The sequence below is a fragment of the Elaeis guineensis genome, chromosome 1, assembly GCF_000442705.2.
Source record: "Elaeis guineensis isolate ETL-2024a chromosome 1, EG11, whole genome shotgun sequence".
In the NCBI taxonomy this organism is placed as follows: domain Eukaryota; kingdom Viridiplantae; phylum Streptophyta; class Magnoliopsida; order Arecales; family Arecaceae; genus Elaeis; species Elaeis guineensis.
Genome location: NC_025993.2, coordinates 109,839,321 through 109,856,851, shown reverse-complemented (window position 1 = coordinate 109,856,851; position 17,531 = coordinate 109,839,321). Strand labels below are relative to the sequence as shown.

Genomic DNA, 17,531 nt, shown 5'->3' with positions numbered 1-17,531 from the left:
ATCATTGGTTATTCAAGTGAATCGTAAGTTCAAATTCGATGTGAGAATAATACTATAATATTACTTCTAGTTGAGAAGTTGACTATTATTAGCAAGATAAAGATTTGACGATAAAATATTGTTCTAGGATGGACTAAGAAAAATCTTTTATGATGCTTGATTGGAATATTTATCGAAAGTGAACTTGGTATGTGGATCATATATAAAGTGACATATTAGGATGAATGCATATTTGGGGATATTGCAAAGAAACTTATTTCTTATTGATGAAATCGATTATGAGGTTGTAGAATATTCATCGTATTGGAATCCTTAATTATCATCCTTAGATCTAGATAATAGATCTTATTATGTCTCTTGGAGAGTACATGATGTGTATGGAATTTCAATTTAAAGATTTTGTGTCTAAGTTGATCAAGAGATTTTCTGATATTATTATTGAGGTTGTTAATGAAAAATTGATATCTTCAGATTAAGATAAAAGATCTGATTTATATTTATTTCAGATTAAGGGACCCATGTGAATTTATAATTTAAAAATTTTAGATTTAGAAATTGATATGGAGTTCCTTTGCTTTTATTAACAAGGTCCCTAATTGAATCTACTATTAATTGGAGATTTGATTTTTTTGAAGCTTGTATGATTGTTATGAAAGGATGTTTGATAGATATTGAAGATCCTGATGATAAAAATTTTAAAAAAAATAATAATAATGATTTAAAATTCTTATATATTCTGATTATGTCCAAATTTGGTGGAGCATCGAAGGATTTTTTTTTTCTCCATTAATTTGACTTATAAAGATTTTTGGTTTGAAAATTATCGAATTGAATTGATATGAGAATTAAGATTTGATTCATATTGATTATAGTAAATCTATATGATGGTTTTAAATATGATATTGGACTCAAGGGTTAATCAAGATTTTTGTACACTAGTAAAAGTATGAATGAGAATCGAAAGTTAATCTTTGACTTCAATTGAAATTTGAAATTTTAGATCTTTTCTATTGATAAGGTAAAGAAATAATTTGATCAAACTTTTTTTTAGTGAACCTAAGAAATTTTGATTGTTAGATCAGAGTGCGCAGCAGAAGCATGGTAATTTGGATTACTTTGAGTAAGTCAGGAAAGTTGATTCTCTGAGTCAAAGAATTATAATAAATGATATAGTTTGATATAAAAAAAAATCATGGATATTAGAAAGAATAATATTTTAAAATTTTGAATTATTTTAGATATCCTAATATGATTTTTAAAAATAGAGCTTCCATCTACTATGCTACAAAAATAATTAGCATCCTAATTCTAGGATGAGTGGACCTTTGATTTTTGATTTTAGATTTAGAATATTTAGAGATAAATTTTTTTTCTATCCTAGAATTAAATTCTATAATTCTCTATTTATTAGAAAGAATTTGAGATTGTTTATCGAATGATGATTTCGATCTTAGATTATTATACTCAAATATTTATCTCCAGGGTATAATAAAATTTGAAGTTAGAACTCTTTTGATCATTATTATTTCTCAGACTGAATGGAAAAGATTGAGGTTATCTATTGATATTGATGATTGTTCTACAAAAGATAGATTGGAGTTATTCATAATTTGATAATGAATCGATTAATTAAGAGTTGTTAATGTTTAGATAAAGAAAATTGATATACTTACTTAGAATAGAGACATTGAAAAATATAGTTTTGATTTAGATCAATTTTTGAGTTATTGATTTTTATTATGGAATGACTTAATGATAAAATTTGCTTCAAAAATTAGAATATTTAAGAGTTTGAAGGTTTGAGTAAGAAAATTTCGATGACGAGAAAATAGTGATATTGATTCAATCAACAATGGTGATACTGATCTTTATGAAATGACTAATGATGAAGTTGTATCGAGAATTAAAATATCAAAAGTTCGAGAATGAGATGATAAATCTTCAACATTTGAAAGTACGAATAAGAAAAAATATTTTTAAATTTTGATTGATTGGGATGTCATCATATGATTCATAGAAGTATGTTTTTCTATCTTATAATGGGTTGAAATTAAGAGTGGTTAATATTTTGAAATAAATAAATAAATGAATGAATGATGATGAATGAAGTTCTTATGCAAGAATAGAGACATTGACCTTTTTCTATTTACAAGAGATAGATTTGATTTTAATTTGAGTCATGAGATATTGAATATTAATTTTTACAGGAAATAAGATCATAATTTTGAAATCTTGAAACATTGAAAATCTTTGAGATGGTGATCTTGATAAATAAGAAAATGGATGGTTCCGTTCAGATCAATATTTGATGTATTTACTTTTTTCTTATTAAATGATTTAAGAATAAATTTATATCAAGAATTAGAATATTAAAATATTTGTGGATGAGATTCAAGTAAGAAACTATGAAAACTCAGGCAAGAAAAATTTCGAGGACAAAATTTTTTTTAGAGGGGAAGAATGTGAGGCCCGGCCCAAGCAACGAATCCAAAGCCCAAAAAAAAAAAAAAAAAGGAAGGAAAACAGAGGAGAAGAACTCCCGAAGGGAGTCTTCTTCCTCCGTTCACCGGTTCCTAATCGGAGTCGGAAACAAGTTCTCTCCGGCCCTATTTAAGGAGGAGATCCCTCCTCTCTCCTTTCCACCGAAAATCCTAAGCTCAAACGGCGGCAATCGTCGGAAAAAATTTTTGCGGAAGATCGTCCCTGTGCCATCCAATTTCTCGCCGGAAAAGCTTCGCCGGCGATGGAGGTAAGCCTCCTCCCCTTCCTCTCTTCTCCCCCTTCCTTCCTGTGCCGATGTGCACACTCACCGGCGACCGGAGTCGCCGGATTTTGTTGAGGAAGTAACCTTTATTTTTGACGTTTCTCTTTGATTCCGACGTTGGTGGTCACCGCCGACCACCGGGTTTGACCTCCTCTTGCCGCCGGATCGCCTCTCCTCTTGCCGACGGTCGTCTCACGCCGACCGCGCCGCCGGTCGGAACACCAATGAGGGGACCTCACGGTCCCTTGTTTCAGCCCAAAACAAGCCCACGGGAAGAAGAAAAGAAAAAGAAGAAGAAGAAGAAGGAAAAGAAAAAGAAAAAGAAAAGAAGAAGAAGGAAAAGAAAAGAAAAAGAAAAGAAAAAGAAGAAAAAGAAAAGAAAAAGAGAAAAAAAAAAGAAAGAAGAAAAATAAAATGATAATAATATAATAATAATAAATAGGATTTTCTCCTCTCTCTTCCGTGAAGAAAAAGAAAAAAAAAGAGAGAGAAAAGAAAAGAAAAGAAAAAATCATTAAATTAATTAATTAATAATGATATAAAAAATAAAATATGAGAAAGAGAGTTTCTCTCTCTTCCCTCTCTCTCTTCAGCTTGAATTATTATTTTTCTCTCTCTAGAATTGGACTTTCTCTCTCTACTTTCTCTCTCTAAAATTCTCTCTCTAGATTATTTCTCTCTCTTAAGATTTTTAAAATTTTGAGAAGAATGATGATGAATTTAAATGATCCTCGTGATGGATTTTTGATCTGTGATCGTCGGACGGTACACCGACATCCACTTTGATCAGGTCAGATATTTTTAGATTTTATTTCTCATAATTTTATTGAATTGTCCACATGATAATTTCAGCATGATTTGATCCGATCGATCAGAATTTGTTGAATCATATTGTCTGAAGAATCCAAGGTGGATTTTCTCTCTCTAAAATTTTTTCTCTCTAGAATTTTCTCTCTTTAAAATATTCTCTCTCTTGATTGATTCTCTCTCTAAAAAAAAAGTTAGTGAATGAAGAAATTTTTTTTAATAAGTCTGATCTGATTTTAATGAAGAACCCTGATCTATGATTGTCAGACAGCGTACTGGCACCCACCTTAATCAGACCATGAATCTTTAGATTTGATCATCCATGATTTCGATCTAGCCATGATTTGATTTAATCATGTTGATTTCACCAATTGAGATATTGGATCAATCGTAATGTTGGATTGTGTCACCTGATCAATTTAAATTGTACCTCATGAATTCTCTCTCCTCTGATTTTCTCTCTCCACTTGATTTTATGAAATCGATGAAGAAATCTCAGTCCTATCACTTCGAATCCGATTTGATCTGACAGTCAAACTTTGGATCGTTTAGGTCCTAATTAGATTTTGATTAGATGAAATTAGATGATCGGACCCAATCTAAACCATTGAAATATGGTATTCGTATTCTTTCTAATTATTAAAATTGATTCTGTATAGGATTGTGGATGTTTGATCATGGGATATCGCGATATGATCTACGAATAGAATTTTTGGAAGAAAATTTATAGAATTATGTGGATTTATTGGAATGCGTTTGAGGTAAGTAATGTTTCACTTTTTCTAGATTTATCGGCAAATTATAATGTATTCTTCTGACATGATTTGTGAAACGATGCATGAATTGGATGAATGGTATTTTGTTATGAAAATATCTTATTTGAAATGTTATGATGTAGCATGATTGAACATATTGATTTTATGATGCATTATATTGATTGATTTCGATACTACATGATTATATGTTTTATTATCGAAATTAGAATATGAAACATGATTTATGAAGAATTATGATATAAGAAACAATAAGAATTGACAACCTGATTATGTAAAGGACCCTGCCAATGGGGGCATGTACGTTGGCAATTGATTGTCCTGAGGGTTTATGTCGCCAGCGAGACCAGCGACATGTCGTCAGAGAGACCAGCGACAAACCGTCAGTGAGACCAGCGGTTCCAAAGGACATGGCTGCCAGATGATTCGCAGCCTACCGCAAGCAGATACGCGGTACTATGACCCTGCCACAGAGAAAATATGGTCATAGCTCATGGTTGATGAAAAGAAATTGAAGAACAAAAGAAATTAAAATTTGGAAAGAAACTTGAATTTTCGAAAAAGAAATGAATTTGGCATGAATTATGTTGCATAATTGAAATTGATTTCGTATTGATAAACTCTATATGCTTATTTTTTTATAAATGATGATTTACTTAAATGCCTGATGAAATCTGTTGAAAAGTGATCATTGCTTACTGGACTGTCTAGCTCATTACCTCCTATTTTACTGTTTTTACAGATGTTGAAGAATTAAGATAATACAAGATATGAATGAAAGAGTGATCAGAAGCAGAATCTTCATACTTTTATTTTAGGTTGAAAGACTTATTGAATTTGATGCAAAGCCTTTGAATCGTTGTTGAATTTATTGAGATATTAAAGAAAAAATTTAGGTCGTTATATTTTAGATTTAAATTGTTGACTAATTATTCCGCTGTTGTTTTAGGATAGTATGATAAGATGCCTTGCATGCTTATGGGAAGAGTTTTCTATGAGTATGCGGCGGTTGCCATGACCCTCGATTCAAAATCTCGGGTCGGAGGCGTGACAATTAATATGGTATCAGAGCATAAGTGGATGAATTATGAAACATAGAATCAGATATTGAATGGGTGTTAGTGGATAGACACCAGGGATATTATAGTGTAGATCTTTAATGATTGTAGTGGGAGAAATATTTAAAAATTTTCATTAAACATTGAGATTATGTATAAAAGGATCGCAAGAGATTATGACATATAGAATTTAAAATATGATGGATGATCTATTGATCATAATATGATTAGTTAGATCTTGATCGAAAGTAATCACAAAAGGATTGACATAAAATTTTATTGTGCATTATGGTTATTAATTTGATCATTGGTTATTCAAGTGAATCGTAAGTTCAAATTCGATGTGAGAATAATACTATGATATTACTTCTAGTTGAGAAGTTGACTATTATTAGCAATATAAAGATTTGACGATAAAATATTGTTCTAAGATAGACTAAGAAAAATCTTTTATGATGCTTGATTGGAATATTTATCGAAAGTGAACTTGGTATGTGGATCATATATAAAGTGACATATTAGGATGAATGCATATTTGGAGATATTGCAAAGAAACCTATTTCTTATTGATGAAATCGATTATGAGGTTGTAGAATATTCATCGTATTGGAATCCTTAATTATCATCCTTAGATCTAGATAATAGATCTTATTATGTCTCTTGGAGAGTACATGATGTGTATGGAATTTCAATTTAAAGATTTCGTGTCTAAGTTGATCAAGAGATTTTCTGATATTATTATTGAGGTTGTTAATGAAAAATTGATATCTTCAGATTAAGATAAAAGATCTGATTTATATTTATTTCAGATTAAGGGACCCATGTGAATTTATAATTTAAAAATTTTGGATTTAGAAATTGATATGGAGTTCCTTTGCTTTTGTTAACAAGGTCCCTAATTGAATCTACTATTAATTGAAGATTTGATTTTTTTTTAAGCTTGTATGATTGTTATGAAAGGATGTTTGATAGATATTGAAGATCCTGATGATAAAAATTTTAGAAAAAAAAATAATAATGATTTGAAATTCTTATATATTCTGATTATGTCCAAATTTGGTGGAGCATCGAAGGATTTTTTTTCTCCATTAATTTGACTTATAAAGATTTTTTGTTTGAAAATTATTGAATTGAATTGATATGAGAATTAAGATTTGATTCATATTGATTATAGTAAATCTATATGATGGTTTTAAATATGATATTGGACTCAAGGGTTAATCAAGATTTTTGTACATCAGTAAAAGTATGAATAAGAATCGAAAGTTAATCTTTGATTTCAATTGAAATTTAAAATTTTAGATCTTTTCTATTGATAAGGTAAAGAAATAATTTGATCAAACTTTTTTTTAGTGAACCTAAGAAATTTTGATTGTTAGATCAGAGTGCGCAGCAGAAGCATGGTAATCTGGATTACTTTGAGTAAGTCAGGAATGTTGATTCTCTGAGTCAAAGAATTATAATAAATGATATAGTTTGATATAAAAAAAATTCATGGATATTAGAAAGAATAATATTTTAAAATTTTGAATTATTTTAGATATCCTAATGTGATTTTTAAAAGTAGAGCTTCCATCTATTATGCTACAAAAATAATTAGCATCCTAATTCTAGGATGAGTGGACCTTTGATTTTTGATTTTAGATTTAGAATATTTAGAGATAATTTTTTTTTCTATCCTAGAATTAAATTCTGTAATTCTCTATTTATTAGAAAGAATTTGAGATTGTTTATCGAATGATGATTTCGATCTTAGATTATTATACTCAAATATTTATCTCCAGGATATAATGAAATTTGAAGTTAGAACTCTTTTGATCATTATTATTTCTCAGACTGAATGGAAAAGATTGAGGTTATCTATTGATATTGATGATTGTTCTACAAAAGATAGATTGGAGTTATTCATAATTTGATAATGAATCAATTAATTAAGAGTTGTTAATGTTTAGATAAAGAAAATTGATATACTTACTTAGAATAGAGACATTGAAAAATATAGTTTTGATTTAGATCAAATTTTGAGTTATTGATTTTTATTATGGAATGACTTAATGATAAAATTTGCTTCAAGAATTAGAATATTTAAGAGTTTGAGGGTTTGAGTAAGAAAATTTCGATGACTAGAAAATAGTAATATTGATTCAATCAACAATGATGATACTGATCTTTATGAAATGACTTAATGATGAAGTTGTATCGAAAATTAAAATATCAAAAGTTCGAGAATGAGATGATAAATCTTCAATATTTGAAAGTACGAATAAGAAAAAATATTTTTAAATTTTGATTTATTGGGATGTCATCATATGATTCATAGAAGTATGTTTTCCTATCTTATGATGGGTTGAAATTAAGAGTGGTTAATATTTTAAAATAAATAAATAAATAAATAAATGATGTTGAATGAAGTTCTTATGCAAGAATAGAGACATTGACCTTTTTCTATTCACAAGAGATAGATTTGATTTTAATTTGAGTCATGAGATATTGAATATTAATTTTTACAGGAAATAAGATCATAATTTCGAAATCTTGAAACATTGAAAATCTTTGAGATGGTGATCTTGATAAATAAGAAAATGGATGGTTCCGTTCAGATCAATATTTGATGTATTTACTTTTTCCTTATTAAATGATTTAAGAATGAATTTATATCAAGAATTAGAATATTGAAATATTTGTGGATGAGATTCAAGTAAGAAACTATGAAGACTCAGGCAAGAAAAATTTCGAGGATGAAATTTCTTTTAGAGGGGAAGAATGTGAGGCCCGGCCCAAGCAACGAATCCAAAGCCCAAAACAAAAAAAAAAGGAAGGAAAACAGAGGAGAAGAACTCCCGAAAGGAGTCTTCTTCCTCCGTTCACCGGCTCCTAATCGGAGTCGGAAACAAGTTCTCTCCGGCCCTATTTAAGGAGGAGATCCCTCCTCTCTCCTTTCAACCGAAAATCCTAAGCTCAAACGGCGGCAATCGTCGGAAAAAATTTTCGCGGAAGATCGTCCCTGTGCCATCCAATTTCTCGCCGGAAAAGCTTCGCCGGCGACGGAGGTAAGCCTCCTCCCCTTCCTCTCTTCTCCCCCTTCCTTCCCGTGCCGATGTGCACACTCATCGGTGACTGGAGTCGCCGGATTTTGTTGTGGAAGTAACCTTCATTTTTTCCGTTTCTCTTTGATTCCGACGTCGGTGGTCACCGCCGACCATCGGGTTTGGCCTCCTCTTGCCGCCGGATCGCCTTTCCTCCTGCCGACGGCCGTCTCACGCCGACCGCGCCGCCGGTCGAAACATCAATGAGGGGACCTCATGGTCCCCTATTTCAGCCCAAAACAAGCCCACAGGAAGAAGAAAAGAAAAAGAAGAAGAAGAAGGAAAAGAAAAAGAAAAAGAAAAGAAGAAGAAGGAAAAGAAAAGAAAAAGAAAAGAAAAAGAAGAAAAAAAAAAGAAAAAGAAAAAAAAAAGAAAGAAGAAAAATAAAATGATAATAATATAATAATAATAAATAGGATTTTCTCCTCTCTCTTCCGTGAAGAAAAAGAAAAAAAAGAGAGAGAAAAGAAAAGAAAAGAAAAAAATCATTAAATTAATTAATAAATAATGATATAAATAATAAAATATGAGAAAGAGAGTTTCTCTCTCTTCAGCTTGAATTAGTATTTTTCTCTCTCTAGAATTGGACTTTCTCTCTCTAGAATCCTCTCTCTAGATTATTTCTCTCTCTTAAGATTTCTAAAATTTTGAGAAGAATGATGATGAATTTAAATGATCCTCGTGATGGATTTTTGATCTGTGATCCTCGGACGGTACACCGACATCCACTTTGATCAGGTCAGGTATTTTTAGATTTTATTTCTCATAATTTTATTGAATTGTCCACATGATAATTTCAGCATGATTTGATCCGATCGATCAGAATTTGTTGAATCATATTGTCTGAAGAATCCAAGGTGGATTTTCTCTCTCTAAAATTTTCTCTCTCTAGAATTTTTTCTCTTTAAAATATTCTCTCTCTTGATTGATTCTCTCTCTAAAAAAAAAGGTTAGTGAATGAAAAAATTTTTTTTAATAAGTCTGATCTGATTTTAATGAAGAACCCTGATCTATGATTGTCAGACAGCATACTGGCACCCACCTTAATCAGACCATGAATCTTTAGATTTGATCATCCATGATTTCGATCTAGCCATGATTTGATTTGATCATGTTGATTTCACCAATTGAGATATTGAACCAATCGTAATGTTGGATTGTGTCACCTGATCAATTTGAATTGTACCTCATGAATTCTCTCTCCTCTGATTTTCTCTCCCCACTTGATTTTATGAAATCGATGAAGAAATCTCGATCCTATCACTTCGAATCCGATTTGATCTGACAGTCAAACTTTGGATCGTTTAGGTCCTAATTAGATTTTGATTAGATAAAATTAGATGATCGGACCCAATCTAAACCGTTGAAATATGGTATTCGTATTCTTTCTAATTATTGAAATTGATTCTGTATAGGATTGTGGATGTTTGATCATGGGATATCGCGATATGATCTACGAATATAATTTTTGGAAGAAAATTTATAGAATTATGTGGATTTATTGGAATGCGTTTGAGGTAAGTAATGTTTCACTTTTTCTAGATTTATCGGCAAATTATAATGTATTCTTCTGACATGATTTGTGAAACGATGCATGAATTGGATGAATGGTATTTTGTTATGAAAATATCTTATTTGAAATGTTATGATGTAGCATGATTGAACATATTGATTTTATGATGCATTATATTGATTGATTTCGATACTACATGATTATATGTTTTATTATCGAAATTAGAATATGAAACATGATTTATGAAGAATTATGATATAAGAAACAATAAGAGTTGACAACCTGACTATGTAAAGGACCCTGCCAATGGGGGCATATACGTTGGCAATTGATTGTCCTGAGGGTTTATGTCGCCAGCGAGACCAGCGACATGTCGCCAGAGAGACCAGCGACAAACCGTCAGTGAGACCAGCGGTTCCAAAGGACATGGCTGCCAGATGATTCACAGCCTACCGCAAGCAGATACGCGGTACTATGACCCTGCCACAGAAAAAATATGGTCATAGCTCATGGTTGACGAAAAGAAATTGAAGAACAAAAGAAATTAAAATTTGGAAAGAAACTTGAATTTTCGAAAAAGAAATGAATTTGGCATGAATTATGTTGCATAATTGAAATTGATTTCGAATTGATGAACTCTATATGCTTATTTTTTTATAAATGATGATTTACTTAAATGCCTGATGAAATCTGTTGAAAAGTGATCATTGCTTACTGGGCTGTCTAGCTCATTACCTCCTATTTTACTATTTTTACAGATGTTGAAGAATTAAGATGATACAAGATATGAATGAAAGAGTGATCAGAAGCAGAATCTTCATACTTTTATTTTAGGTTGAAAGGCTTATTGAATTTGATGCAAAGCCTTTGAATCGTTGTTGAATTTATTGAGATATTAAAGAAAAAATTTAGGTCGTTATATTTTAGATTTAAATTGTTGATTAATTATTCCGCTGTTGTTTTAGGATAGTATGATAAGATGCCTTGCATGCTTATGGGAAGAGTTTTCTATGAGTATGCGGCGGTTGCCATGACCCTCGATTCAAAATCTCGGGTCGGGGGCGTGACAAATCACAAGAAGGCAAAAGGACAAAAGGAAGAGATTGAGGACAGAAAAAGTGGCAGGAGAGGAAGAGAAGGGTGAGCATGTGCCTACACATCCGGCTTTCACCCACAGATGCCCGCACTCTCCATGCGCATCCGATCTCCATCTTGGCCTCTGATCCCGGCTTCGGCCTCCACTCCTAGCTTTGGCCATTAGCCCCCAAAAGACTTCTTTATGGTGCAGTCACATCACCCACTTAAAAAAAAAAAAGAGTAATAATGAGTGAGGCAAGCCCTCTATACTTTCAGCTTCTAGTTGTCACGATCTCAGTGACAGGAATATAATCGGAGCCAAAGTCAAATGGAGGTCTGTACCGAAGTCAGATCTTGGCCGATCCAAAGTCAAGCTACTGAACCTCAGATGCCGGTCCAAGGGATACCACGACTTAAGCTTCTTTCTCAAAGATTCTTGATTAATTCTTACTCTTAATCGGTCTCGGACCCATTCACTATTACAACCTATTACTCTGGAGAGATCGGCCCTTGTGTGGTCCCATCAGGTCGTATTGCCCACATGGGACCAAGCCACTTCGGCGTCTGACCCGGACCAGAGGACCTTGGACTTCAGCCCTCGACCTTGACTCCAGCCTTCGCACTAAGCACGCCGCTTGCCGGTGCATGACTAGCCCGAGACCTATTTCTCTTGATCTATGGTTCGACTGCCACATCTGGTGGCATCCATCCGAGCCCTCCGTACGAGTATTTGACCGAGCCATGAAAGTCACGATGATCCTGAGAGGCTCCTCTATGGCCCAGTCACATCATCCATCAAATAAGGCAGGCGGCCCATGTCAGATGGCTCTTGTCCTTAACAATGGCGACCCCACGTACAATGAGGTAACAATATTCACCAACTCAAGAAAGTTGAAGGGTCAGGTATGGCACCACTTAAAGACATAATAAGGGGTAAAAGGATCTTTTACGGTTTCTCTCTTCTCCTTAAAGCTCCAACCTCACCTATAAAAGATAATCCGAGGACCCTAAGAAAATGTACGTCTCTTCTCCCTCCCATAAATACTCACTCTTTTTCACTTATTGCAGAAAATCTGACTTGAGCATCGGAGGGTCCCCTCCGGAGCTGCCTCTAATAAAAAATTTTCTTGCAAGTTCGGCTATCTTCAATCCACCAGACGTCACCTCACTCTAGCACCTTCGGTCCCGGATGGATTTCAGCTGCAAGAGATGTAATTATCATAGGGGCATTGATTAGCATGTACTCCAAATGTGGGTTGATCGAGCATGGCATCAAAGTTTTTGAAATGGAGAGTTCACAGGATATAGTCCTCTGGAATTCGGTGGTTTTTGGATGTGCTTATAATGGGAGGGGTGAGTATGGTCTTGAACTATTTGAAGCAACGTGGAAAGATGGAATTAGAGCAGACGATGTCACTTTCATTGGTGTGTTTCTTGCTTGTATCAGTGAGGGCTATGTCAATTTGGGGTGATGGTATTTTAAATGATGACTGAAGAATATGGTGTCATATCTCGGGTAGAGCATTATGAGTGTATGATTGAACCATTAGGCAAGCACGGCTTCGTGGTTGAACTCAAGGATTTCATCGAACAAATGCCATTCAAGCCAACCATCCTCATGCAAACAAGAATCTTAGACTGTTGCCGAGAACATGGGAACAGAAAAATAGGAGAAAGGGCTGAAAGATGCATCAATGATTCCAACCCCTTGTATCTGTTGGATTATGTTTTAGAATTTGATCTAAATTTTATGAATTTTGATTCAATCAAAGAACAAATAATTATGAATTCAATTAAAATTGAGTTAAAAGAAATGGATTTCAAAAAATAGCTGGTGAGATGTGCGGTGCACAGTCCTAGAGTAGCTTTAGCCCCTTCACATGCGAGTCGCCGACAAAGCTTCTTTAGCGATACAACACCTCGGATTATCCTGATCTCTTCGATTGCACAATCTCGAGGGGGTGCTTGATTGAACGTCAATCCGGTTTTCAAGATCTCAATTCAAGAAAAAATAGGAAGAAAAAATGAAGAGAAAAGATCTCTGTTAGAGTTGTTGTTACTTTTTATGTAAATTAATAATTCTCTTTTATAGAGTACGAGGAACCATTATGGGAAGTTCTTCTTTTTAGGAATGCACGAACCTACTTTTCTACTTCATACCGAGAAAAGCGGATATGGTTATCTATTCTCAGATAAGAGACAGAAATTTATATATAAATTAAATATTTTGAAAATCAAATCTCCAACATTCCCCCACTTAATTTAAAATTTTAATTAAAAGAAAAGAAAAAAATCCTCAAATTTTAAAAATATATAAACAATTAAAATCATTAACAATAATTAAAATTAAAAGATATTAAAATTAATTGAGATCCTTATTCCGTGCATTCAGCTATAGGTATCTTTCGGTTTGAAACTTAGCTTAGTATTGATTGTATACATCTATGGACACTTGATGGACTAAGCCTTGAATCAGGTCTGTGAAACGGATTTCTACAAATTACACACACAGAACAGTTGGTTTCGTTCGAAGCAGGAGTGTGCTTTTGATGGCCATGTATAAGTGTCGAATCATGTGTGTTTTAGGAATCAATCCAAATTTCATAGTTGTGGCCTCATGACTTCACACACTTAGTAGGTCCTAATAAGGGTGTAGGTAAGGTAACACCCTACCTCATGGGTCTCAGAACCATTCAGAGCTTTTGCTCTTCGTCATCCCTTACCTTTTATAATATGAGCACCATCGCCATAGGGATAGGAAAATAAAAGGGGTGCTCCTCATAATGGTCATACATTGGTTTGTTTCTACCTATTGAACCTTTTAGGTTGGGTTCCCACCATTCATGACTTCTATTCTAGGCTTAACCCCATCTCCCTCGATGACTCTAGGACCAATGTCCTAGATAATCCTTTTGTCAGTTGATCAGCTATGTTCTTTATTGATTTTACAAATGACAGCGCTATCATAATTTGTTTAATTAAACCTCTAATATATTTGTGTCTCATTTTCATATGTCGACTCATCTTTACATTAGAATTTTTTTGTGCACATTTATCTAACACTGCTCTAGAATCACAATGTATTGATATTGGTGGAATTGGATGTACACCAAGTGGAATATAATGCAAGAATTCTCTTAGCCATTTTGCTTCACTAACAGGGAGGTCAAGTGCTACCATTTCAGATTCTATAGTGCTTCTAGCTACCAATGACTGTTTAGTTAATTTTCAGAAAACTACTGTACCTCCTAGGATAAATATATATCCTGAAGTATACATAACATCTAAAGTGTCACTAATCCAATTTGCATCGCTATAACCTTCTAGGACTGAAGGATAACTAGTAAAATGTAATGCATATAAAAGAGTGCCCTTAATATAAGCAAGCACTCTTTCAAGTGCAATCCAAGCCTCTCTACTTGGGTTACATAAATATCTACTTAGTTTATGTACAGCAAATGCTAGATCCGATCTTATAAAATTAACTAAAAAACCTAATGACCCTATAATTTATGCATATCTATCAGCATAAATAGGATTACCTATATTTTTCTTTAGATGAATAGAAGGATTAAAGGAGTACCAATAGGTTTTAGATCAAAGTACCCAAATTTCTTTAGTAATTGATTAGCATACTGCTCTTGTGATAAGATAATCATATTATCTTTTCTAATAATTTTTATATTTAGGATTACATTTGCTTCACCTAAATCTTTCATTTCAAAATTTTGTATTAATAAATCCTAAACAAGTTGGATCACATCTATGTTAGTTCCAAATATTAATATATCATCTATATATAAACACATTATTACAACTTGATCACCTATTCTTTTACTATAAACACATTCATCAAACATATTAATTTCATATCCATTTGAAATTATTAAATTATCAAATTTTTTATGCTATTGTTTAGGAGTTTGTTTAAGATCATATAAAGATCGGCTTAATTTGCAAACCTTATTTTCTTGACCTAAAATCATAAATTCTTCTGGTTGTACCATATAAATTTCTTTCTCTAATTCTTCATTTAAAAATATAGTTTTAATGTCCGTTTGATATATAATTAATTTATGAATTGAGGCTAGAACTAAAAATGTTCTAATTGTTATAGTTCTAGCTACTGGGGCATAAACGTCAAAATAGTCAGTCTCAGATTTCTAGATAAATCCTTTAGCTACTAATCTGGTTTTATATTTTTCTATAGTACCATTTGATCTTAATTTTTTTTTAAATATCTATTTACAACCTATTGGATTATATCCTTGAGGTAGATCAGTTAAAGTCCAAGTTTGATTTTCTCTAATTGATTGAATTTCATTTGTTATAGCTTCTTTTCAAAATTCAGCATCTATAGATTTCATTGCTTCTTCACGAGTTAAAGGTGTATCTTCTACTAGCATTATATAAAAGTCTTCTCCATAATCTTTAGGTATTCTTGCTCTTTTACTTCTCCTAGGTTCTTCATCTTCATCTTCATTTTGATCTCCAAGTTCAATTCTAAGATTTGATTGTATATTATTATTTATAGTTGTTTTATATGAAAATTTATCTTCAAAATGAATTGCATCTCTAGACTCTACAATTGTATTATTTGAAATTTCACTTATTTCAGAATTAATGACTAAAACTCTATTTGCACTACTATTTATTGCATATCCTACAAAGATTGCAAATCAAGGTCCTATTTTATTTCTTTTATTCTTGGGTATATTTATTTTTGCTAAACACCCCCATACTTTAAGAAAATTTAAATTAAGTTTTTTTTTCCATTGTTCATATGGAGTTTTATTAGTATATTTTGGAGGTACTCTATTTAAAATCATATAGACAGAAATTAATGCTTCCCTCGACAAGTTTTCATCTGTGTCAAAATTTAAAATCATTGAGTTATCATATCCATTAGAGTTCGATTTTTTTTTCAACTATTCCATTTAATTGAGATGAATATGGAGCAGTGACCTCATGTATAATGCCATACTCTTGGCAGAACAGAGCGACATTATTCGAGGTATACTCTCCACCTTGATCAGATCTAAGAATTTTAATTTTACTTTGTATCTGATTTTCAGTTTCATCTTTATATATTTTAAATTTATTCAATACTTCATCTTTAGTTTTCATTAAATATATATAACAATATTTTAAAAAATCATCTATAAATATTATAAAATATTTATTTTCTCCTCGAGATACTCGACTTGGGTCACATATATCGCTGTGAATCAATTCGAGTAAATCATAGTCTCTATATGTGGTTCTAAAAGGTTGATGAGGAAGTTTAGCTTGCACACAAATTTAACATTTATCTTGGCTTATTTTCATTTTTGGAATTAAATTTAATTTTATCATATTCCTGAGTGATTTATAATTTATATGTCCAAGTCTAGCATGCCAAATTTGAAAAGAACACTCAATATTTAAAACAAGAGAATTTGCATTTACAGGAGAAGAAATTACATTCAGCTTAAACAAACCATTACATAAAAATTCTTTCCCTACAAAATTTATTTCTTGACTAATTACAATTTTATTACATTCAAAAACTAGCTTGAAATCTCTTTGAACGAGTAGAGATCCACTTATTAGATTTTTTTTAATTTTTGATACATGATAGACATCGTGAAGGGTCAAGGACTTGCTAGAAGTCAACTTCAGATCCACTTGACCAATTCCTGACATGATAGCAGAAGCACATGTGCCAAGAGTCATAGTTCCTCTACTTGAGACCTGATAGGTAGAAAATCAAGAGCGATCAGCATACACATGCACATTAGCCCCAGTGTCAATCCATCGATCATTAACATCTAAGGTCATATTTATTTCTGAAAAATAAGAAACAAACTTGGATACCGTCTCAGTGGTATAAGGTCCAGCAGTCAGCATATGGACAAGAGGTTGCATAGATTTGGATAATTTTTGATTTGATGCCGAGGGAGACATCTTCTTATAGAAACAATCTTTGGCAACATAGTTCGTCCTGCCACACACATAGCAGCATCGACCCCCACCATTCCCCTCAACATGAGTTCTTTTATTATTGCTGATGTTATTATTATTATTATTTTGGTTATAATTAGTCCTATGATTATTGTTATTATTATAATTAAAATATTTTTTATTAAATCTTCCTTTTTTATTGAAATTATTTCTATTTTGATTTTTCTTTGATTTAGAATTTCCTTTCAAATTATTTATGATTGGTTGTTTTTCTTGTTTTTTTTCTTTTGTTCTATTTTTCTCCTCAATCCTAATAGAGTTTAGGACATAATTTAAAGTTAATTCACCTTGAATATGGTTTAGGTTGTGAACATGAGATGACCAAGAAGGTGGTAATTTGTCAATTAGGCTAGCTACTATGTAATTTTCATCTAAAGTCACACCACTAGACCTAAGTTGTTTCACCATTAATTCAAATTCATTTAATTGCTCAATTATGGATTTATTTTC

General features: G+C 32.2%; 1 pseudogene; it reads left to right on the top strand.

Annotated features, from left to right (window-relative positions):
* Window positions 1-17,531, top strand: part of LOC105038483 (pentatricopeptide repeat-containing protein At3g26540-like) — a 29,419-nt pseudogene that overhangs the window by 10,690 nt on the left and 1,198 nt on the right.